Raw genomic sequence first — 27,129 nt, forward strand, 5'->3', positions numbered from 1 at the left:
AGAAATCAAAGACGTGCACCCCTTTCATCCAAAACAGGTCAAATTAGCGCAAGTTCATGGGTAAACTTGCGAGCAGTAGCACCACGCCAAGGTTTTGACCTTTGCTACTGGGCATTCACACCATTCACACCTTCATTCTACCGTGCTTCCCATCAGACCCACAGACATTCCGCACCCAGCTCCAGATAGGGGCGGTGCCGGAGTTCCTGGAGCTCAAGGCAAAATTCAATTCGCCTCCGAAGAGAACCCCAGGAATTGCTATTAAAAGCTGTTTACTGCAACGTCAAGGAACCTCATAAGGTCTTACCACACCTTATGGAATCTCCGCCCCCACCTCAAAATGCATCTCTCTGGCGGTCTGCGAGATGCTGACGGTGGGCCGATCAGACACGCAAATGGCAGAGGCTCGAGAAGCAGAACTGCCGCGGCCATCCTGTGAGTCTGATGGTAGCTCGGTGCCCCCAAGTCCCCCATTCACACCTCTTTCACACCATTCATAGCCCAGTCCACACACTGCACTCACACTGCAGGCATCCCCGACTATGCCTCTATATATAGCAAAGAGGTGAATGATGTCATAAAGCCTGCAGGGGTGTGATGTAGTACATGATGTCACAAACCGGCCAAGGTCAGGGGTACGATGTAGTTGATGACATCACAAGCGATTGATGGGAAACACTGATGAAGCTCAAGGCTGCCCTGGGCGGCCAGTGATACATTATGTTGGTAGGTGAAGATCCATCTGCCACAAAACATCACAGAACCAAAAGATTGAGGGGAGGAAGTCACAATGAACTTATTATTAAGGATTTCTGTGATCTCTTTATTGCCTATTATTTTGAACCTGCCTAGAAAGATAGATGGGTCGGAGGATTTGTTTCAGAATTTCTCCCTCTCTTGATTACAGATGTTGTGGCCTCGATGGTCAATAATTCCCAATAGTCATCTCCTTTCAATGTTGCTGTCAAAAAGAATGTCCTTCATACCCATGTTAACAGAATCTGTAAAGTCGCTGGTGAGACGGGCCTAGTGTACGGTACAGGAATGCACAGCTTTTCATTCTGTTTCTTCCAATCTGCTCTGCCCACTTCACAGGTGTGATTCAGGTATTCAAATGTCAGGGCGGGATCTAAGGATTAGAAGACACCCTACATCTTTCTTCTGCACTGACTGGCAGAGCCTGGCAGCGGTCTTATGCCTGGGCTCTGAGTCTTCATCTGTGTGAAGACTGCCATAGACTCCTTCTTGTGTGACTATGCACAGCTTCAAGAGTATTGCACACATCAATTCAATCGAAGGGGGTTCTGTGTACCCTGGGAGGACAAGGTGCCCAAAGAAACTGGAGCCCCAGAACGTGCTCATGTCAGCTAACAACATGAACCTAAGATATCCACACACAGCTGCTGCTTGAGCCTGAAACGGCATTTTATGTTTTGTGCAAGAGGCATTCCAAACGTAGAATCTGCATTCCAAACATAGGTTTGACGTTCTGAATTAGAAGTTTGGTTCCAGTCTGCATTCTAATGGAATTCTTTTATTTCCTAATTAGAACTCTCATTCCAAACTTAGAATGTCCTTTACAAGGTAGAACTGTCATTCTAAATTAGAACTCAAATTTCATACTTGGAAGGTCTGAACGTTACATTATGACTTCACTGTTAGACCACAAACACCTTCATTTCAAGTCTCGGTGTAAATTCGATTTTGCAGTGCAATCTTCTGCATCGTAGAATGTTCAAAGCCTACAGTATCGTCGATTGAAGTTATGAAATTTCTGATGCTGTGTTCGCACAACACTGGTCATTATGGGATCAGCGTCATGGTGCAAGAGCACGGCTGTCACATGAGTGTTCGTGAACATTATAGCATTAGCCAGTCAATGAACCACCACACAATCACAATGTTCTCCCAGTCAACTGCTCCACCAAAGAAGAGGATGGACAGATCCAGGACCATTAACTGATCCCAAGGAGGGGAAAGGGAGAATGGGATGGTGCCGCAGGGAAGGCAATGATATAGGGACTGTGTGTTACCTCTACATGGAACATACAAAGCCACTTCATTAATATTAATTAGCTCTTTTTAGCTCCAGTAAGTCCATGCATAGCACAGCCCAGCTGATTTATATTTAATTACACATTTATTCCATTGATTACAATAATCATATTTTAATTGAACTCATGACCAGCCTTTGTTACAGAGAGACTATGAATAGGGCCCACAGGTGATAGATGATTATTCATTTATATCATATAAGAGAATCTGTGTAGTAGAGCAAAGAAGACAAAATTCTATATAGACGGTTGTTGAAGAGTCCATATGCTTAGGAGGATGGCTGTGGATTTATTTGACAGTAATACAAGATACCTAGGGCCAGATGTATGACGGCGAATACCGGTCGGTAACGGCCGATTTCGGCCGTTACCGACCACTAATTGGGAATTGACATGTAGGGGGCCATTGATTTACAGAATCTGTAATTTTACCGATTCGGTAAATATACAGAGTATGTAAAATACTGAATCGGTATAATTACCGATTCTGTAAATCAATATGTAGGTGGCACTGTAATCAGTGCCACAGGCCCTTACCGAATCGTTATTTACCATGGAATACTATTGCATGGTAAATAACGAATTCCTGTGTACATGCACATCTGTGCATGTACACTTGTGCCATGTGGCACACAGACATGCCCTAAGGGCATGTATGTGTGTCACATGGCACACAACCCAGAAACAGGGGTGCAACAGGGTGTCAAAGTGACACCCTGTCCCCCTTGTGAATTCGGTATTTTTACCGAATCGGTATCTGCCATTGAATCCTATGGGCTTCAAGGCCCATAGGAATTAATGACAAATACCGATTCTGTAATTACAGAATCGGTAAATACCGAATCATACCGATTCGGTATTTTTACCGATTAATTTACCTACATAGCAATTACCGAATTGTAAATACCGAATCGGTAAAATTCGGTATTTACCCTTCGGTAAATTGCTATTACCTACATCTGGGCCCTAATGTAGAACAAGCATTTGCAAAGCAATAGTTCTAGCATTACTGAAAGATTGAGCTATTGGTGTTGCATTATTATTTGCAACGCCAATAGGTCATACCTTTAGTAATGCAAGACCTATTGCATTGCAAATGCTTGTGTAATCTTGATCCGGGTCCCCATGACATTCTTCAGCAGGCCAAAGTCTGCATTGCTTACCATTGGTTGAAGTCAACCAATGCTACGCAATGGGCAGGCTCTAAGCCCCCTTTAATCTGTGGAAAAGTAAATTTTGCCATGTTCTGTGTCCCTACGCCTCATCCATCATATGTTATGTGTGCATGACCAATATGCATATGTTATTCCCCATGTCCGATTAATGACGCAATTACAGTTGTGTCCACCTCTGGTATGTCATTTTCCAGTTCTCGTGAATACTACGAATATCAGGCCTATGTAAGTAATGTTGCCACGTTTCCCAGTGTGCACGTTATTTCATTATAAAGTCCCCGTTTCCAGGCCTCAAAAGGGCCCGGACCACAGATTTAGCTCCTGTCTCCTGAAAGCCTCGCTGAGGAGCGATACAGCCCCCACCTGTATCCTCGACCCTTCACTTACTTCCTGCCTCGCAGTGCCCGGTGCACCCCGGCTCTGCCTCTGAGTCTGCCAAAAGTATGTTATAGTTCCAGCTATCAGTTCAGTCCTCCTCCTCTGCATTCCTAAGCTACTGAACTGCATCAATAGTTTCCGTCATTGTCTAGCCTTCTCGTCTCCATGTTAGAGAAATACTGTATTTAATGGTCATTTAGTATTCTTCATCACGCACTACATGTAGAATAATGCATGGTCCAGTCTTAGAGTCAGGTTAGCTTCTCCCCTCATGACTTCTAGTTTATATCAACATGTTCCCTAAACATTAGATACCAGATAGGGTTTAGGTACATGTCGCTCCGACCCTCCAGACTTTAGTCTCTGCTCCTAACACAGAGTTCATAGCCCCCAGCTTCTCCTAGTAACACGTCATTGCCAAGTTTTCGCGCACCATTAGGTTAGAGGTCCCGGCTCCTTAGGTAGCCCCCTCCTATGTTTCCGCCCATTCATGACATGTTCTGTTACGTTTGCATCACATGTCTATGTATACTCCCAGTTACACCCACTTTTACTGTTATCTTTCGCGACTGCTACGCGTCACGCCTTCTGCTCCACCCACTGCTACGCCTACTGCAATGTAATGCTATGTGTTCGCGCTATGTATATATGCCTGTGTTTTGTTATTGAAAGTTAGCGCGCTCATCCCAGACCTAGCCCCAGCAGCTGCTGGGCCTCTTTTCCCCTGTTGGGCCCCAGTTGTCCTGCTGGGCCCTGTCATTCTGTTCCTATGCAGGTTGTCCTGATCCTGTCCTTATGCTGTAATAAACCTGCAGAAACTCCTACTACCTCGAATCTTGACTCTTATTTATTGAGCTATCTGTTATGCTATAAGTCTAGTCAAAAATAGGGTATTATTTATTTATTTACCACATAATGGCGCCCGAATAGGGACTTGCCCTTTCCCCACGCGTCGGTGAAGCCACGCCGACCCCCTGACCCTCTGCAGTCGTGACGGAACTCTTCTGCGCAGTGGCAGATATTTCTGCTCAAGTATCCCTCAGGCCCACGGAGGAGACGGAGGAGGCGGTCCAGCATCCGAACGAGACGGTGGAGGAACGCGGCGAGTCCCGACCAGAGCCCAAGCCGAGAGTTCAAGGTCCGAGGTATCCGGAGGCCCACCTGTAACTGAAGTCCGAAGTCCGAAGTTAGTCGTCCGTCGTCCAGTCCAGTCCGAGGCCTTCCGTTCCGTGCTGCCCGGTGAGTACCATTGCTGGGGTAGTATCTAGACAGGACCAATCTAAATTGACTCCTGGTCCGTGGGTTGGTGGTGCCCAGACTCACAAACGAAGTGTCCACCTAGGTGGATACGGGTCTTGATGTGTCCCTTTATGGGACCGGTATGTTCTGTACTGTTACAGCAGTGCATCCAGTAACTCTAGTCTGTTCCGTTCTCGAGGAAATTCTGCTCGAACTGTTATTTATAAATGTTCTTCATGTATTTTCCTGTTGTGGTATGAGTGCGATGTGATTTCGTGTTTTTATTGTGTATTGTATTGTGTCCAGATTACAGTTCAGTCATGCCTATATTTTCCAAGTTACGTCAGTTAAAAACTAGAAAAGGTTTATTAGAGGAAGCAGTTCCTGTTCCGCCTAGGGACAGTCCAGGTCACTTTATGTATCAGAAACATGGCATAAGCGCCATATTGTATCTAGATTTATGGGTAGGGTATACCAAACAGTTAGAAGAAAAGTATAGATGGCCCGTATCGGGTACATGGGATGCCGAATGTATCATGCGAGTAGAAGAAGCATTATGGAAAAAGAAAGCCAGACAGTCACAGAAAGATGCCATCGAGTTATGGCGTAAAGAAGCGCATAGAAGAACGGAAAAGGAAGTCAGAAAGTCAGAGTTAAGTAGAGAATCCCAGGAACGAGCCCAAGAAAGAGAATTAATCGAGATAGGTGAACAAGTCAAAGCCGAACAGTCAGACAGACAGAGGCATGCCCTTATTAAGGGTATGTATCCTCTTCTTGCCGAAGGTGTGCAAAAAGCGACCCCAGAGGCATCCAGTAATTTCCCGCCACCATTAGTTCCGACCAAGCTACGTCACAAACGGACCGCAGCTGATATTTTTATTTCGTCCTATTTGGACGACACAGTTCCCGAATATGCAAATCCTGTTCGCGCTCCGCCAGTCCCTGTAAACCAGGTAATTCATGCTCCTCCAGACACCGGAGTACCTGTTACGGTACCCCCGGTCCAGCCTACAGTTCCATTTCCCACTCTGCCAGGACGTAGAGCCTCAGTAGACGACTCCAGTCTAGGGGCCGCAGGAGGAGGTCCTCCTCAAACCCCGCCGCCACACAAGCGTTTATCGGCACTCGAATTACATGCTCAAGCATCACAGCGTACTCCTAAAAGTAATAAGTCTGTTACAGAAATCAGGCAAGCCCTTAACGAATGTGTCTATGATCCAGTTCCAGGCGAATATACTATGGTTTTATATTCCTTACGTGTAAGGAGAGTGACCGAGTATCTAGTCACCTTACCGAATATGAAAGAAGATCTAGACAGAATATATCGTTTCATCCGTACAGGGGATGATCCAGAAAGTATTGGCGAGATTATGTCTCAAAGGAAAGCCGAGATTCAGCTCATGATATTAAAGTTCCTGATCAATTGCCTAATAAGAGAACAAGATTACCCGTCTAAAGATCCCGCCGAAATGAGAATCCTGACAAGGTGGAGTGATAATATAGCCGAGGGTAAGCACAAGACCGTCAGTGCCATGGAGAGTATGTACAAGAAAATTCGTAAAGAAATAGTAAGGTTACACGAACAGCGTAAAGCAGCACAAGTAAGTGAGAAAGAAAGTATCTCTGATCCTGAAGAGGAAGACGAGAATCCCGCCAGAATAGCGTATGTAGGAAAATCCAGATTTCCAGATCGCCATTTACGTCTAGAACCCAAGTCTATTTTTCATCTAGCACCAGAACAAGGTTCTCTAGAACAAGTATTTCAAGCTACCGATCACATTCTGAAATCACGAGTCGGTTATAGTGAGTTAAGTACCATGCATGAACAAGAACTAGCCCGATCAGCAGTCCGATGGATTACTGATTCTACCACTTTTCCAGACGAAATAGTGGCACAAATGTTTCTGAAACTGCCCCCAGCCGAGCAACGACTGGTGGGTATGTATATGATCCAGTACCTCATTACTCTGTATGAGGGTCAACATTCTGATCCAGGCCCGTTACACGATATCCTGAACGAGTTACTCCAGTATAGATGGAGAGGTCTAGGTACCGATTTAATTGGTGTCATTCTAGAACAGCGCCACAAATATAGAACGTTTTTGAACCCACATTTTGTTCATGTCTCACCCCCAGAAAGTAAGCCATTCTACATAGACAGACAGAATCCGTTACGAGAAGTCCACCCAGTCCAAGGGGCGGGTGGCGTAATGCAACGAGTGTTTGTATACACTCCAATTTCAAAGATGGAACTTCTTGAAATGAAGAAATTAATCCCCTGTCATGACAAAGATCCAGCAGGGTTCCATAGAGAATTAAAAGACATGCTCCGTATGGGAGAATACACTTACCCAGACATCATTAAAATGTTAAAGGTCCTGTTACCCGCAGGGGTGTATGAAAAGTTAAAGGAAAAAGAATGGGAGGTGGGAGAGAAAAAGATCGATTGGGCAGCTCTAGAAGCTGAAGACAAGGCACGAGTACCAGGTACCGGTCTTGGAGATAAATGTAAAGAATTACCAGAATTATTGATTCAAGTTTTACCCAGATTATTGACAACTAGGAAGGAAGACTGGGATGCAATCTCAGCCTGTAAACAGAAACAAGATGAAGATACTAGTGATTTTTATTCTAGATTTGAGAAATGTTTCAGTATTAATAGTGGTCTCAAGACAAGTAGTGAGTCGTACCCTCATCTTTTCGTTACCAAATTAGTCGAGAATTCAAGTCCACAAATTAAAAACCGAGTTTTGAAAGTCGAAAGCACCTGGCAAGCAAATACTCCGTCCCAGATGCTCCAGATGCTCCAGTATCACCAGAATAGAATCAGAGAAGAGCAAGAACACGAGAGAAAACGTATGAAAGACACGAAAATGAAAGTGCTAGTTGCACAATCTGTTCCTCAAGACAGTCAGAAGAGGGGTCCGAATCAAGCCAGTCATTCTGCAGCTCCCGTTAAAGGGAACTGCAATTATTGTAAACAGCCAGGTCATTTTATAAACGAGTGTGCAGTTCTGAAACATAACATAGCTACTGGTAAGACTAAAGAAAGACCACGTCCGCCTAGACAAGAACAAGTTTCACAGACTCCTCAGCCACAGAATGCACCACAGACAGTTACAGCTCCGCAGCCTATTGCTGCAACACAGCATGTTACATCGCAGATGTACCAGTATGCACAGTCCGAGTATCCAGAGTACCAGTCATATTCATGAAACAGCCTAGAGAGGGAGGTAGGCTTGCCTCTCATCGAGATACCTGTAGATCAAGAAGGTCCTTATGTTCACAGTCAAGTATTAGGGAAAGACAGAAAATTTTTGATCGATACAGGGGCAAGTAGGACCACAATTAGTCATGCCGAAGTTCCAGGGGCTCCGCTCTCAGGCTCGAGAAATGTTTCCCTTGGATTTTCAGGAAAACCCATCGTTAACGAGATATCAAAGCCAGTCACTCTAGAAGTAGGTCCATTGTCCCGTACTACTGATCTGTTACTTACTAAGTCATGTCCAGAAAATCTGTTAGGCATTAAGACACTGAAAGAGTTAGGTGCAGTTATTTGCTGTTCCCCAGAGGGAATACGTCTGTTCCTACGTGACTTTAAGGGTCACTATGTATTACGAGATTTTGATTCAAGATTGTCTAATGTTCCACAGCATTTATGGGCGCAAGGTCCAACTGATGTAGGTTACATGCAAATCACACCCCATCGTGTGACTCTCAAACCAGGTGTAGTGTTACCACGAATCAGGCAGTATAGATTGCCACCTGAGGCTGTAGCAGCCTTATCCAAAATTATTGACGAGCTCATGGCTCAAGGAGTAGTTGTAGAAACTGACTCCAATGTATGTAATTCTCCGATCATTCCAGTCATGAAACGTACTGATCCAAATGCACCCCCAGTATATCGATTAGTGATTGATTTACGAGAGCTTAATAAATGTATTATTCCTCAGTACCCAGTTGTCCCAGATATCTCTTCCCTGTTAACAGCCATTGATTCCGAAGCCATGTTTTTCACTGTCATAGACCTCAAGAATGCATTTTTCAGTGTTCCAATTCATCCAGACAGCCAGTTTCTTTTCGGATTTTGTTTAAATGGAAGGAGCTATATGTTTACACGCGCTCCTCAAGGTTTCACAGAAAGTCCTAGTATTTATAGTCAAGCACTCAAGAGACAACTAGACAATATTCACATGCCAACTGACACTGCCCTGCTCCAGTATGTCGATGATCTCCTGATCACTGCCCGTTCTGAACGTGCTTGCGAGCGAGCATCCCTTACAGTTCTGTATTTTCTTGCCGAGATGGGGCACAAGGTGTCACCTTCGAAGCTTCAATTCTGTGTCCAGCAAGTGGTATACTTAGGACACTTGCTGTCCAAGAGGGGTAGGCAGTTGACACCCGACCGTATCCAGTTAATAGCGAGTCTTCCCCAGCCCAGAACCCAGAAGGAGGTACGTGCTTTTATCGGCCTTACTTCTTATTGTAGACAATGGATTCCCCAGTATGCATTTCTAGCCAAGCCACTGATACAGTTAACGACACAGGAGGCAGCCGTATCGACTGTCCTCCCTTGGACATCTGAACATACACTTAGTTTCAACGAGTTAAAGAAAGCCCTATGTCAAGCTCCAGTTCTAGCTACACCGAACTACAGTAAGCCTTTTACACTTTTCGTTACTGAACGGGAAGGTACAGCATTATCTGTTCTCACACAAGATCAAGCAGGACAATACAAGCCCTGTGCTTATTTCTCGAGCACATTAGATCCAGTCGCCCAGGCGTTGCCTGCGTGCCTCAAGTCAGTTGCAGCCACAGCACTAGCTATCAGACAAAGTGATTCCATAGTTTTAGGACATTCCCTGACAGTACAAGTCCCGCATTCAGTAGAAGTTCTTTTAAACCGAACACAAACTCAGCACTTGACAATTGCACGTTTAACAGGTTATGAATTGACACTGTTTCAGCCACACATAGAAATTAGACGCTGCAACGTTCTGAATCCTGCTACATTGTTACCATCAGTTAATTCAAATCCAGACACACATGACTGTGTGGAAGTAGTTAACATTACGACAAAGCCAAGACAAGACCTGACAGACATTCCGTTACCAGACCTTGACCTGACACTTTATGTGGATGGTTCATGTATGAGAACTAGTACAGGAGAACTAGTCGCCGCGTATGCAGTGACTACTGACACTGAAGTTATTGAGACACACCGTATTGACACCCTGTCCGCTCAAGCAGCAGAGCTAGTCGCTCTGACACAAGCCTGTATACACGCCAAAAACCTGAAAGTTAATGTTTACACAGATTCACGTTACGCATTCGGAGTTGTACACGACTTCGGAGTGCTCTGGCAGGAGAGAGGTTTCATGACTTCTCATGGAACCAAGATTCAGCATGGTCTCCTTATTCAAGCCCTGTTAGATGCCATACATTTACCGACATCCATTGCTATCATGAAATGCAAAGCACATACGAAAATTACTGACATTATTTCCCAAGGTAATGATCTAGCGGACCGCACAGCTAAGCTTACAGCACAGACTCCAGACATTCCAGTTAACATGACACATACTCCAGATCCGACTAAATGCATGACAGTTAAGGACCCTACACAAGACGTCATAGATATACAGTTACATGCTACTCCCGATGAAATCAAGAAATGGTCTGAACAAGGAGGGGTCCAGACAGATCAAGGATGGTTAACGAAGGGTAGAGCCACATGGTTTCTCCCTGATTCTATGGTTCAAGTCATTATCAATACCGCACATAGTCCAGCACATTTAGGAGAAAAAGCTATGTTAGACAGTATCCAGAACATTTGGTTCAACAAGCATTTACGAGCTGCAGCCAAGCAGAAAGTCCGTACCTGTATGATATGTTGTCAGTTTAATCCAGGTAAAAGTGTCCCGGTGGAACAAGGTGGTTTCCAGCCCCCTGACCACCCTTTTGAGGTCCTCCAGATGGATTATATTCAAATGGAGCGATGTCGAGGTTTCAAGTATGTCCTTGTAGTTGTATGCGCTTTGTCCAGGTGGACAGAAGCATATCCAGTCCCAGATTACACAGCCGCGACCACTGCCAAGCAGTTGGTTCGTGAATTTTTCCCTAGATACGGACTCCCTAGAGTCGTATATTCTGATAACGGCCAGCCATTCTCATCTGAACTCATGAAACACGTTTCCCTTTTGTTAGGGTACCAGTGGAAGTTCCATTGTGTACGCCATCCTGAAGCAGCCGGTCTCGTAGAGAGACATAATCAGACTCTGAAAATCTGCATTGCAAAAGTCTGTAAGGACAAAGGTGTGGACTGGCTAGTAGCTCTGCCAGTCGCTTTGTTTTATATGCGCATGGTCGCACATTCCAGATCAGGTCTGTCCCCGTATGAGGTCGTATTCGGCCGCCCCCCTAACATGTGGGGTACTCCTAGACCCCGAAGTATTACCGATGTTTCATGTAATATGCTGACAGATTACCTAGCTTCCTTGATGTCTGCCCTCAACTCATGTCGTTCACAGGTTGCTGCCGCATTTCCAGACAATACCGAGGTGGCACCGCACGAGATCGTTCCAGGCTCCCTTGTGATGGTCCGAAATTTCGACAGATCAAGTCCGCTGGAACCACGTTGGAAGGAGCCACGTCAGGTCCTCTTGACCACCCGTACTGCCGTCAAGTTGGAAGGCAGGAAAGGATGGGTCCACCTTTCTCATGTAAAACTTTTCAATGGATTGAAATCAGTCTCTAAAAACATTTCCAAGGATTTCCAGGATTCGAAGGACTGCCAAAACATTGTCTTAAAGGACTGTCCCGCACAAGACATTATTACAACCCCTCCCTTGTTAGAAAAAACTCCGCAGCAGGAGTATAAGCTCAAATTAAGGTCTAGTAAAATAAGTCAGTCAGTTTGATTGTATAAGTCCTCCCCTAGGTGAAACGGTTAGACTGTTTCTGACATGTATAAAATAGACCCCCATAGTGAGAGAGTCAGTCGAAGTTCACTTCAATGTATCATTTTTCTAAGTTTCATATTGTTTCTCAGCATAATGATTTCCTGCACCAGCTACGCACTTTTCCTGTGTTTTCCAGTTCCTCATGTAAATATGTCTGCTAATGCTACAGTAGAGCACACGTTTAGTGATCTGCCTCCTCACGAATATTCTTACCGCCTCGCTATGCGCAACAACACATTTATCCGTATGTTACATTACTCACACCAGACCAGCAATGCTACTAATTGTTGGGTGTGTGGTCGACTCCCCCCTTTTCAGACACCGAAGGGAGTTCTGCCACTGTTTCCTTATCCATTCTCACATAATGGTTCGTGTGGAGCATGGTCCACGTTAACGTCATCCTCAACAGATATGTTTTTTCTTAACAATACATGTTTTCCAGACAAGCAAGGTTTCCCCCACAGAACAGGTTTAGATCTAGAAAATGAAGTTTATAATTTAGGTAATTATTCGTCGAATTTCATGGTCCTGAATGTTCAGTCTGATACTACTCCAGACTTACCTGCTATTTCAGTACTACCTGTCAAAGGCGAATTATGTGTCCGTAGTTATGGTTCTGTACATGTAGGACATAGTGAATGTACTACTGTTATTCAGTATAGTGACAGTGGGAAATCTGTTTTCAAAGCTTCACGTCATTCTTATTTCATTTGTGGTCAAACCGCATATGTTCGTTTGCCCCTCGATTGGGAGGGAACCTGTTACATTGCTTTTCTACTGCCACCTGTTTTCCTAGCCCCATCTGATTATCACAGAAACACACATCTAGTACACATTAGACATAGAAGGGAGTCCCCAATTGTCGATTATACTGAAACTACACTAGAACAGTATACAGATTTCAATAAAGGTTTCTTCTTCTTTGTAGGACCTGTCCAGAATAGTAAACTGATCCGTAGGTTAACAAGAACCCTTGAAGCTGTAGTAAATGAGACTGCCTCTGCCCTAGGCAACCTAACCGAAGAACAATCTGCTATGAGATTTGTCGTTTTACAAAATCGTCTCGTCCTTGACGTCATACTGGCCGATAGGGGCGGGGCCTGTAGAGTCATCGGATCTAGTTGCTGCATTTTCATTCCAAATAACGCGCCGTCTGTTTATTCAGCTATAACCAGACTCCATAAAATTGCCCATCTGTTACATCAAGATCCAGGCACCTGGACATGGTCCGGTTGGTTCTGGAATATAATTTCCGCATGGGGATGGAAAGTCCTGTCCTTTCTAGGTATTGCAGTAGCGATTATATTCAGCTGCTGCCTCTGTATACAATGTGGCCCTGCGATTTGCAGCATGTGTGCTACATCTTGTATTCCTAGTCCCAAGCCCCGTTCTAAATCCCGTTCCAAGACAATTCGAGACGAGCAAATGGTACTGTATGAAATGATAGATGGTATCATGAAAATTGATGTTTCCTGATGGAAACGTAGTGACAAGGAGGGAATGTGGAAAAGTAAATTTTGCCATGTTCTGTGTCCCTACGCCTCATCCATCATATGTTATGTGTGCATGACCAATATGCATATGTTATTCCCCATGTCCGATTAATGACGCAATTACAGTTGTGTCCACCTCTGGTATGTCATTTTCCAGTTCTCGTGAATACTACGAATATCAGGCCTATGTAAGTAATGTTGCCACGTTTCCCAGTGTGCACGTTATTTCATTATAAAGTCCCCGTTTCCAGGCCTCAAAAGGGCCCGGACCACAGATTTAGCTCCTGTCTCCTGAAAGCCTCGCTGAGGAGCGATACAGCCCCCACCTGTATCCTCGACCCTTCACTTACTTCCTGCCTCGCAGTGCCCGGTGCACCCCGGCTCTGCCTCTGAGTCTGCCAAAAGTATGTTATAGTTCCAGCTATCAGTTCAGTCCTCCTCCGCTGCATTCCTAAGCTACTGAACTGCATCAATAGTTTCCGTCATTGTCTAGCCTTCTCGTCTCCATGTTAGAGAAATACTGTATTTAATGGTCATTTAGTATTCTTCATCACGCACTACATGTAGAATAATGCATGGTCCAGTCTTAGAGTCAGGTTAGCTTCTCCCCTCATGACTTCTAGTTTATATCAACATGTTCCCTAAACATTAGATACCAGATAGGGTTTAGGTACATGTCGCTCCGACCCTCCAGACTTTAGTCTCTGCTCCTAACACAGAGTTCATAGCCCCCAGCTTCTCCTAGTAACACGTCATTGCCAAGTTTTCGCGCACCATTAGGTTAGAGGTCCCGGCTCCTTAGGTAGCCCCCTCCTATGTTTCCGCCCATTCATGACATGTTCTGTTACGTTTGCATCACATGTCTATGTATACTCCCAGTTACACCCACTTTTACTGTTATCTTTCGCGACTGCTACGCGTCACGCCTTCTGCTCCACCCACTGCTACGCCTACTGCAATGTAATGCTATGTGTTCGCGCTATGTATATATGCCTGTGTTTTGTTATTGAAAGTTAGCGCGCTCATCCCAGACCTAGCCCCAGCAGCTGCTGGGCCTCTTTTCCCCTGTTGGGCCCCAGTTGTCCTGCTGGGCCCTGTCATTCTGTTCCTATGCAGGTTGTCCTGATCCTGTCCTTATGCTGTAATAAACCTGCAGAAACTCCTACTACCTCGAATCTTGACTCTTATTTATTGAGCTATCTGTTATGCTATAAGTCTAGTCAAAAATAGGGTATTATTTATTTATTTACCACAAATCTACAACATAATGCCTCAGAAGCACCAGCTAATGTTTTTTCTCAGACAATCCATACAAAATGTCCATGAGCACAGCAAATTCGATTCTCCCTGTGCGGAGTTCTAAGATGTTCTTATGTTTTAGGAAGCAGTGTACCTTATATTAAACAAAGGTGGGAGAAATAAGGGTCCATGAGGATTCACACACCATCTATAACACAACACTAAACCCCTAATAAAATAATCACACCCAAGAGTGATTCATACACATGTATCCCACAGAGGAAAATAGCAAATGCTCTTTTAAGTTTATATTTTTATTATCAAACAATGTTGGGCATATATTATATTTTTGCTTTAATTTTTTGATATAAATATATTGTACATCAGATATATTTCATTTCATCTATACTATATGTACTTAAAAATTCATCCCAGACTGAGGTGCCCCAATCGCCAAGAGGGGAGTAAATCACTTCATTGTGGAACATGTATCCACAAAAAACAGTCAATACACAAAAAGGAAACAGAACATAAATTCAAAGACTAATACATTTAACAAAAACTAACAATAAAGACAATACATAACAATATTGCATATCACTAACAAATCAAACAACACAAATGCGCTGACCGCGTTTCAGAAATCCAATGTACCGTCCTTCATCAGGGCACTGATGTAGTTGGGCTTGTGAGCGTTACGGAGGGACCTTTTACCTGCCCGTTAAAGTAGACTCCAACCCTGGGGATTTTTTATATACTCTTGGGTCTGTTCTTTACTATCTTTAGCGGGAGCAGTGTAGGAACGGGACAGCTGAATGAGGCAACCTTTTAAACATATATGTGGAATAGGACGTAGGGTGACGTCTCGAGAATCTAACACAGGACAGCTTAATGAGGCAACTATTTTAGCGTATATATGTCGAACAAATAGTCGTTCCATAGACAGCATGTGCCTTGATTATTAAATGTCTAGGGGGCATATGTAGGTAATTCACATTTTGCGATTCTCAAATAGCGATTTTTAAGGAATTGCTATTCGAGAATTGCAAAATGGAATGTAGGTAAAAAAATCGCAATTTTTTTGCGAATCTCTAAAATTCCTTAATTGCGATTAGCAAATTGCGAATCGCAATTAAGGAATGAGTTTCCCATTCATTCCTATGGGCCAAGAGGCCCAATAGGAATGAATGGGGATACATTCTCAAATTGCGATTTTCTATGAGAAAATCGAAATTTGAGAATCGCAATTCCAAGGGTGCCAGGGTGTCCAAAGGACACCTGTTGCACCCCTGGAATGTGCTTGTAAGAACATGTGGCGCACAGACATGCCCTAAGGGCATGTCTGTGCGCCACATGGAACTTTCAATTTTTGAAAAATTGCATTGTGACAGGAACTCGCAAAATACCATCTACTTGGAGTAGGTGGTATGTTGCGATTCCTTAGGCCAAAATCGCAATGTCTAAGGCACCCCTGCATAGCATTTAAGGAATCGCAAAATTGCAACTCCCTAAATGCTTGACCAAAATTAGGAATCGCAATTTTTGCGATTCCTTATTTTGATATGTGGCACCTACATACCAAAAGGCCAATTGCGATTCGCAAACGCCGACGCCTTCCTACATATGCCCCTAGGTTTCATTCATTGAGGATGGAACCTCTCTTGTTTAGATATACGATGAGTACTGTAGACATATGAATGCTGGCAGACTAAGGACACTATATGTTCCACAGTGGTTTGGCCAATATTATAGGGTGTTTTGATAATATGTGTACCCATATTTGTATACTTGCAGCCCCTTCTGAACAATACGGAGGAGGACGAATTGACGTATTACAGTTTAGGATGGACCTATAGAACCATCCTGTGGACGCACACTCGTACAAATATGCCGTTAAGCTGCTGAAGAGTTACATTTTTAAATATGTAAGTTTCTCTGGACCTTAAGATTGTTAGGTTTGTGGAACCTTGGGGAACCTGGGTTTCGAGGTATTGACCAGCTCTATATGTCTTCTGTTTTCCAATTAGTTATTGATCGCGAGTACTGACCCCCCCATCATTTCTTCACTACCAACTTTTCCTGGACACCGATTTAGAATCAATTCCAGTATTTTGCAAGTATGTTTTTTTGGATTCTGGTTCCCTATAAACCTATTAATTAATAGCACAGGACATTTCTGAATGACTAGATCTATGTTGTTCTTTATTTATTTCAGCGTGCCCTATGCTGTATTTAGTACGATTCTTTTTTCGTGATCTCCTACTTTGGGCGTCTGCTTGACCTGATTGATACAAGTAGGCTTGCACTTGATTTTGTAATTTATTTTCTAATTAACTATCTAACAGAGAATAAAGGAGTTCTTACATACTTACTGTTTCCACGGTATATAGGTCGAGCAGTGGTTAGGTTGGTTCTAAAGAAGTAAAACGTTTGAAGTGCCTCAAGAGATAGAAGTTACCACTTCTCACTTTACTACAAAAGTATGTAGAGGAGTTCTTGATCTGACTTTATAAAATTTTTATTTTTTGGGATGTATGATTCTATCCATTCTCAACTTATTGAACCTAGTCGCACCTAGAGAGTTGGTGGGGGTTCTTTATCTATTTCTTAATGAAGTCTTTTCTTTCTCTTTTTTCGTTTTCTTTTCAGCCACATGAAATTGCCGGTGCACTGTGTGCTGGTGTTGTATTTTCTGAAAATTTTGTACGTTTTGGTGATGGATTGTATGCTTGGTCTTGAGACACACTTCCTGGTCTCTTGGGACTCACAGTAGTCACTATTATAATTTTGCTCACATGTGATTTTAAACTGTACCAACATGAGTAATCCATGAAGAAGTAAGAGTAAGGTTGCCATATTTGTTGCCACAGAGGTGATTGTCCAGTTGATTCGGAGCCTCAATGTGTATAAAGCATCTGTTTATATATACTGTCAAATACACTGTTCATTGAACTGTGATACACTTTACTACATCAACGCCCTGATGAAGGACGGTACATGGGATTTCCGAAACGCGCGTCGGCGCATTTGTGTTGTTTGATTTGTTAGCCATGCGCAATATTGTTATGTATTGTCTTTATTGTTAGTTTTTGTTAAATGTATAAGTCTTTACATTTATGTTTTGTTTCCTTTATGTGTATTGACTGTTTTTTGTGGATACACGTACCACAATGAAGTGATTTTCTCCCCCCTTGGCGATTGGGGCTCCTGAGTCTGGGATACATTTTTAAGAAAATATTGTATAGATGAAATTAAATATATGTGATGTACAATATATTTATATAACAAAATTAAAGCAAAAATATAATATATGCCCATCATTGTTTGATAATAAAAATATAAATCTAAAAGAGTATTTGCTATTTTCCTCTGTGGGATACATGTGTATGAATCACTCTTGGATGTGATTGTTTTATACGGGGTTTAGTGTTGCATTATAGGTTGTTCTGCCTGGTTTTCCCCCTAGAATTTTCGCATTGCAGAGACCCTCTTATGTATATTTTGGATTCATCCACCATCTGCATACACAACGGTTCATATACACACATCTGAGGCTGGCTGGGTTTACTTGCTTGGAGGTGCCACTTGCTAAGAGACATACTGCCTCGCTTTGTCTGCTGTATTATACATTTCACTACTATATTTCCAGTCGAGACAGGGCAGACAGCATCTAGGTTTAAATGAAAAGTTTGCTGATCTTAATTATGTCAGGTTTATGAGGGTTTTTTGAGGTGCACCTGTGGGTCTTGCAGAGAAGTAGCTGTTGTGGGGTAGGATAGGCTTCCACTGCATCCTGTAGACCCCCCCCCCCCATGTATGCTGACCAATGAGGCCCCCTCTTTGGGGTAGAGCAGTAGTGTTTAGGACGGGTGCTACATCAAGGTGAGAGGCAGACACCTGTGGCAGTAAATTGTTACTTTAGCAATGGCACCAAAATCCTGTTCTGTCCATGGACAGGGAGATAACATAGTTTGCACAGCTCTACCGAGCTATCTGGTTCTGATGCCGCAGTTGCCGGCAGAAATAACACTGTCCTGCAGGAAAATGAGTGGAGTAGCATTGTTTCCTAATGCACTATAACTGTTTTATCCACCCAGGCAGTGATCTTTATCACCTGCCCCAGAAGATGGATCATATCATGTAAAGGGGCCTAAGAAGTTACCTCTCCCGTGAGTCTGGTGCACTTTTCTAACCATGAAGAAGCCTTTTGCAGATCTCCAACACCCAAAGAGCCTTTTTCATTTTGTCCCCTGAAAGAGGAGCTCCATAGGTGGAGTTTTTCTCTTTTGTAGGGAGGAGGAGCCTCTAACTGTACTCCCAGGAAGCACCGACTGCTCTCTCCAAAAGGAAGAGGTCTTTTTATGCCTGGCTTGACAGCGCAGCTGCCTGCAGACCTATTATCACCAATTTGTCAAAATATAGATAAAGTGGGATCGGCTTCAACCAGAAGAGTATTTATCTCTCACTACATAATACTGGCTGTCTGGTGTATCGCTCCACCGCCTATTGAGTGCTTATGCTTGTTTACATTTAAAAAGTATGCAGAATCATCAGCTATTAAATATACATAGAAAACAATGGGGTATATTCACAAAAAGGTGTGATAACTACCACAAAGGGTAGCGTAACGCACCTTTCAACATCGCAGCCTATCGCGGGAAAATAACCCAGTGTCAACGTGGAATTCACAACACGCGGTAGCATGCGAAAGACACCAGACAACGCTGCAAATGTCCCAGTGAAAATCAACCCCACGCCACAAAAATGCGATACGCAAATGCAAAAAAACATGCAATGAGGCCAACCGCGGTACAAAAAGTATAGCCACAGGCCTGCAAATTCCACGCGTCTGGAGGGACAATGCACCAGAAAAAACACAGAAAAAACACACCAGAGACAAGCCAAAGCACGTAGCAACATGGATGCACCCTGACCCAGTGCAGAGGCCGACACGAACCCCACAACCCCCACAGACTACCAGCAAGGAACAACGGGATCGGGGAAGGCCAAGGAGAAGAGGGAGAGGAAGACGGGTTACAGACCGCAGAAAAACAAGACCAGCGTCACGGAGGTGACAGAACACCTCCAGCAAATGACCCACAAGCAGACCAACTGGAATGCAGTCGGAGTGCCCAGGAGGCCAATAGGCGACAGAATGGCGTGACAAACTAAACCATGCACCAAACCACTGCCAACAGGAAGGCAGCAACAGCGACAGAAGGTGGCAGTCCAGCACCACCGGAGGAGTTGGAGGAAACCTAGCCCACAGCCATCAGTGTGGAGACGATGCAAGGAGTAGGTAGTACGGACACAGCTCGAGAGGACCTGACACAACACCAACAAACAGGGCCGGGGGTGATGGGGGGAGATGGGCACAATGGCATACATATACAACGAGGCGTAGCACATTGCACACCCACAAACACCCATGATCATGTCCCAGATCCCCTTGGCACACTCCAGCACACACACATAGCACAAACAGCACACCCACATTGATGATGACATGGAACTACGCGCATAGCTGACACTGCCGAACGGAGGACACAACTGGCTCCGCACATGCACAAAAACATGCTTACTACAGCTGACAGAGCCGGTAACAGTGAAATTGAGTGGTTGACGACAAAGCTACATGTCCAAGCCCCATTCCACCACCTCTGGGTGGCATGTCTGCATCCGATGTACACAGCACAATGTAAAATCATAGGGCCCAGGGCCCACACGCAGAGATCATGTTGAACTGGCTACGGGCACATGCGCCTGGCCCCTTTATTGGCAGGGCCACATGTACAGTGACAGCTGTGCTGGATGTGTGTGGGGTGATTGTAAGCCAACCCGCAAGGAATGTCTGGTGTTGGCAACCACTTGGACATTGGACACCAGTGTAACGGATACAGAAAACCCATGCAACTACGAGACAACTGCTGAGCAACATGGGGTAAGCCGGAGGAAGTCCAGAGGACAGCCAACATGCAAACAGAAGTGTCCAAGAGTTGCAATGCACTGGGCTGTAGACACTAGAGATGAGCGCAGTCATGTGCAGAAAAAGTCTCGGATTGTGTCCCTTCGATACATTCCTGATGCAGATGAGGTGGGGTATGTCAGACCTGCATCATCCTCACCATCAATGTCTCAGGGTCCCCACACTGTTCTAGGTGACATACCTGCACAACTGGTCCACAGCACAAAACACAAGCAGCAACGGACAATGGCCTGTGGTGCACTGAGTCAATGGCACCTGGAGTGCTGAGCAGGGAATCAGGCCAATGATGGCATCCACGAGAGGCCTGAGCAACCACGAAGTCTGTCAGGACCACCGCTTCAACTCTGGCAGATGGCATTTGGTGGCGTGTCCCTCCTGCAGTGATGCGTCATCCGGGCCGGTCTGGACTCGCTTTGGTGTGTGAGCCCTGGTGGGATGCATTTGGGCCCGGAGTGAAAATTGCAAAAAACACAGTTGATGGACAGAATGTAGAACAATGTCATACATTCACCCCAGTACAAGGATCTGGGCCTAAATCCATCATTTTTGTTCACTCCACACCACCCTGGGTTAGACACTGGCTATATGCAAATTTGCTCTGACCCTGTGCCTCATGGGAACAGTGCAGTCCGAACTACCAAGCCATGTCTTTCCCAGACCGGAATCAAGCATCCAAGGACCGGTTTCTGGCTATCAGCCTTCATCAGCCTGGATAGCTTGACTCCAGTGGTGTGGAGAGCCTGGGACTCACGTCTGAGCATACCCAGCCCACTCGGGGTGAAAATTGCAAAAAACACAGTTGATGGACAGAATGTAGAACAATGTCATACATTCACCCCAGTACAAGGATCTGGGCCTAAATCCATCGTTTTTTGCACTCCACACCACCCTGGGTTAGACACTGGCTATATGCAAATCAGCTCTGACCCTGTGCCTCATGGGAACAGTCCAGTCCGAACTACCAAGCCATGTCTTTCCCAGACCGGAATCAAGCATCCAAGGACCGGTTTCTGGCTATCAGCCTTCATCAGCCTGGATAGCTTGACTCCAGTGGTGTGGAGAGCCTGGGACTCACGTCTGAGCATACCCAGCCCACTCGGGGTGAAAATTGCAAAAAACACAGTTGATGGACAGAATGTAGAACAATGTCATACATTCACCCCAGTACAAGGATCTGGGCCTAAATCCATTGTTTTTTTGCACTCCACACCACCCTGGGTTAGACACTGGCTATATGCAAATCAGCTCTGACCCTGTGCCTCATGGGAACAGTCCAGTCCGAACTACCAAGCCATGTCTTTCCCAGACCGGAATCAAGCATCCAAGGACCGGTTTCTGGCTATCAGCCTTCATCAGCCTGGATAGCTTGACTCCAGTGGTGTGGAGAGCCTGGGACTCACGTCTGAGCATACCCAGCCCACTCGGGGTGAAAATTGCAAAAAACACAGTTGATGAACAGAATGTAGAACAATGTCATACATTCACCCCAGTACAAGGATCTGGGCCTAAATCCATCGTTTTTTTGCACTCCACACCACCCTGGGTTAGACACTGGCTGTATGCAAATCAGCTCTGACCCTGTGCCTCATGGGAACAGTCCGAACTAACAAGCCATGTCTTTCCCAGACCGGAATCAAGCATCCAAGGACCGGTTTCTGGCTATCAGCCTTCATCAGCCTGGATAGCTTGACTCCAGTGGTGTGGAGAGCCTGGGACTCACGTCTGAGCATACCCAGCCCACTCGGGGGGAAAATTGCAAAAAACACAGTTGATGGACAGAATGTAGAACAATGTCATACATTCACCCCAGTACAAGGATCTGGGCCTAAATCCATCGTTTTTTTGCACTCCAGACCACCCTGGGTTAGACACTGGCTATATGCAAATTAGCTCTGACCCTGTGCCTCATGGGAACAGTCCAGTCCGAACTACCAAGCCATGTCTTTCCCAGACCGGAATTAAGCATCCAAGGACCGGTTTCTGGCTATCAGCCTTCATCAGCCTGGATAGCTTGACTCCAGTGGTGTGGAGAGCCTGGGACTCACGTCTGAGCATACCCAGCCCACTCGGGGTGAAAATTGCAAAAAACACAGTTGATGGTCAGAATGTAGAACAATGTCATACATTCACCCCAATACAAGGATCTGGGCCTAAATCCATTGTTTTTTTGCACTCCACACCACCCTGGGTTAGACACTGGCTATATGCAAATCAGCTCTGATCATGTGCCTCATGGGAACAGTCCAGTCCGAACTACCAAGCCATGTCTTTCCCAGACCGGAATCAAGCATCCAAGGACCGGTTTCTGGCTATCAGCCTTCATCAGCCTGGATAGCTTGACTCCAGTGGTGTGGAGAGCCTGGGACTCACGTCTGAGCCTACCCAGCCCACTCGGGGTGAAAATTGCAAAAAACACAGTTGATGGACAGAATGTAGAACAATGTCATACATTCACCCCAGTACAAGGATCTGGGCCTAAATACAACGTTTTTTTGCACTCCACACCACCCTGGGTTAGACACTGGCTATATGCAAATCAGCTCTGACCCTGTGCCTCATGGGAACAGTCCAGTCCGAACTACCAAGCCATGTCTTTCCCAGACCGGAATCAAGCATCCAAGGACCGGTTTCTGGCTATCAGCCTTCATCAGCCTGGATAGCTTGACTCCAGTGGTGTGGAGAGCCTGGGACTCACGTCTGAGCCTACCCAGCCCACTCGGGGTGAAAATTGCAAAAAACACAGTTGATGGACAGAATGTAGAACAATGTCATACATTCACCCCAGTACAAGGATCTGGGCCTAAATACAACGTTTTTTTGCACTCCACACCACCCTGGGTTAGACACTGGCTATATGCAAATCAGCTCTGACCCTGTGCCTCATGGGAACAGTCCAGTCCGAACTAACAAGCCATGTCTTTCCCAGACCGGAATCAAGCATCCAAGTACCGGTTTCTGGCTATCAGCCTTCATCAGCCTGGATAGCTTGACTCCAGTGGTGTGGAGAGCCTGGGACTCACGTCTGAGCATACCCAGCCCACTCGGGGTGAAAATTGCAAAAAACACAGTTGATGGACAGAATGTAGAACAATGTCATACATTCACCCCAGTACAAGGATCTGGGCCTAAATCCATCGTTTTTTTGCACTCCACACCACCCTGGGTTAGACACTGGCTATATGCAAATCAGCTCTGACCCTGTGCCTCATGGGAACAGTCCAGTCCGAACTACCAAGCCATGTCTTTCCCAGACCGGAATCAAGCATCCAAGGACCGGTTTCTGGCTATCAGCCTTCATCAGCCTGGATAGCTTGACTCCAGTGGTGTGGAGAGCCTGGGACTCACGTCTGAGCATACCCAGCCCACTCGGGGTGAAAATTGCAAAAAACACAGTTGATGGTCAGAATGTAGAACAATGTCATACATTCACCCCAGTACAAGGATCTGGGCCTAAATCGATTGTTTTTTTGCACTCCACACCACCCTGGGTTAGACACTGGCTATATGCAAATCAGCTCTGATCCTGTGCCTCATGGGAACAGTCCAGTCCAAACTACCAAGCCATGTCTTTCCCAGACCGGAATCAAGCATCCAAGGACCGGTTTCTGGCTATCAGCCTTCATCAGCCTGGATAGCTTGACTCCAGTGGTGTGGAGAGCCTGGGACTCACGTCTGAGCCTACCCAGCCCACTCGGGGTGAAAATTGCAAAAAACACAGTTGATGGACAGAATGTAGAACAATGTCATACATTCACCCCAGTACAAGGATCTGGGCCTAAATCCATCGTTTTTTTGCACTCCACACCACCCTGGGTTAGACACTGGCTATATGCAAATCATCTCTGACCCAGTGCCTCATTGGAACAGTCCAGTCCGAACTACCAAGCCATGTCTTTCCCAGACCGGAATCAAGCATCCAAGGACCGGTTTCTGGCTATCAGCCTTCATCAGCCTGGATAGCTTGACTCCAGTGGTGTGGAGAGCCTGGGACTCACGTCTGAGCATACCCTGCCCACTCGGGGTGAAAATTGCAAAAAACACAGTTGATGGACAGAATGTAGAACAATGTCATACATTCACCCCAGTACAAGGATCTGGGCCTAAATCCATTTTTTTTTGCACTCCACACCACCCTAGGTTAGACACTGGCTATATGCAAATTAGCTCTGACCCTGTGCCTCATGGGAACAGTCCAGTCCGAACTACCAAGCCATGTCTTTCCCAGACCGGAATTAAGCATCCAAGGACCGGTTTCTGGCTATCAGCCTTCATCAGCCTGGATAGCTTGACTCCAGTGGTGTGGAGAGCCTGGGACTCACGTCTGAGCATACCCAGCCCACTCGGGGTGAAAATTGCAAAAAACACAGTTGATGGTCAGAATGTAGAACAATGTCATACATTCACCCCAATACAAGGATCTGGGCCTAAATCCATTGTTTTTTTGCACTCCACACCACCCTGGGTTAGACACTGGCTATATGCAAATCAGCTCTGATCATGTGCCTCATGGGAACAGTCCAGTCCGAACTACCAAGCCATGTCTTTCCCAGACCGGAATCAAGCATCCAAGGACCGGTTTCTGGCTATCAGCCTTCATCAGCCTGGATAGCTTGACTCCAGTGGTGTGGAGAGCCTGGGACTCACGTCTGAGCCTACCCAGCCCACTCGGGGTGAACATTGCAAAAAACACAGTTGATGGACAGAATGTAGAACAATGTCATACATTCACCCCAGTACAAGGATCTGGGCCTAAATACAACGTTTTTTTGCACTCCACACCACCCTGGGTTAGACACTGGCTATATGCAAATCAGCTCTGACCCTGTGCCTCATGGGAACAGTCCAGTCCGAACTACCAAGCCATGTCTTTCCCAGACCGGAATCAAGCATCCAAGGACCGGTTTCTGGCTATCAGCCTTCATCAGCCTGGATAGCTTGACTCCAGTGGTGTGGAGAGCCTGGGACTCACGTCTGAGCCTACCCAGCCCACTCGGGGTGAAAATTGCAAAAAACACAGTTGATGGACAGAATGTAGAACAATGTCATACATTCACCCCAGTACAAGGATCTGGGCCTAAATACAACGTTTTTTTGCACTCCACACCACCCTGGGTTAGACACTGGCTATATGCAAATCAGCTCTGACCCTGTGCCTCATGGGAACAGTCCAGTCCGAACTAACAAGCCATGTCTTTCCCAGACCGGAATCAAGCATCCAAGTACCGGTTTCTGGCTATCAGCCTTCATCAGCCTGCATAGCTTGACTCCAGTGGTGTGGAGAGCCTGGGACTCACGTCTGAGCATACCCAGCCCACTCGGGGTGAAAATTGCAAAAAACACAGTTGATGGACAGAATGTAGAACAATGTCATACATTCACCCCAGTACAAGGATCTGGGCCTAAATCCATCGTTTTTTTGCACTCCACACCACCCTGGGTTAGACACTGGCTATATGCAAATCAGCTCTGACCCTGTGCCTCATGGGAACAGTCCAGTCCGAACTACCAAGCCATGTCTTTCCCAGACCGGAATCAAGCATCCAAGGACCGGTTTCTGGCTATCAGCCTTCATCAGCCTGGATAGCTTGACTCCAGTGGTGTGGAGAGCCTGGGACTCACGTCTGAGCATACCCAGCCCACTCGGGGTGAAAATTGCAAAAAACACAGTTGATGGTCAGAATGTAGAACAATGTCATACATTCACCCCAGTACAAGGATCTGGGCCTAAATCGATTGTTTTTTTGCACTCCACACCACCCTGGGTTAGACACTGGCTATATGCAAATCAGCTCTGATCCTGTGCCTCATGGGAACAGTCCAGTCCAAACTACCAAGCCATGTCTTTCCCAGACCGGAATCAAGCATCCAAGGACCGGTTTCTGGCTATCAGCCTTCATCAGCCTGGATAGCTTGACTCCAGTGGTGTGGAGAGCCTGGGACTCACGTCTGAGCCTACCCAGCCCACTCGGGGTGAAAATTGCAAAAAACACAGTTGATGGACAGAATGTAGAACAATGTCATACATTCACCCCAGTACAAGGATCTGGGCCTAAATCCATCGTTTTTTTGCACTCCACACCACCCTGGGTTAGACACTGGCTATATGCAAATCATCTCTGACCCAGTGCCTCATTGGAACAGTCCAGTCCGAACTACCAAGCCATGTCTTTCCCAGACCGGAATCAAGCATCCAAGGACCGGTTTCTGGCTATCAGCCTTCATCAGCCTGGATAGCTTGACTCCAGTGGTGTGGAGAGCCTGGGACTCACGTCTGAGCATACCCTGCCCACTCGGGGTGAAAATTGCAAAAAACACAGTTGATGGACAGAATGTAGAACAATGTCATACATTCACCCCAGTACAAGGATCTGGGCCTAAATCCATTTTTTTTTGCACTCCACACCACCCTAGGTTAGACACTGGCTATATGCAAATCAGCTCTGACCCTGTGCCTCATGGGAACAGTCCTGTCCGAACTACCAAGCCATGTCTTTCCCAGACCGAAATCAAGCATCCAAGGACCGGTTTCTGGCTATCAGCCTTCATCAGCCTGGATAGCTTGACTCCAGTGGTGTGGAGAGCCTGGGACTCACGTCTGAGCAT

This window comes from Lissotriton helveticus (assembly GCF_964261635.1).
Source record: "Lissotriton helveticus chromosome 1_1 unlocalized genomic scaffold, aLisHel1.1 SUPER_1_unloc_57, whole genome shotgun sequence".
NCBI lineage: Eukaryota > Metazoa > Chordata > Amphibia > Caudata > Salamandridae > Lissotriton > Lissotriton helveticus.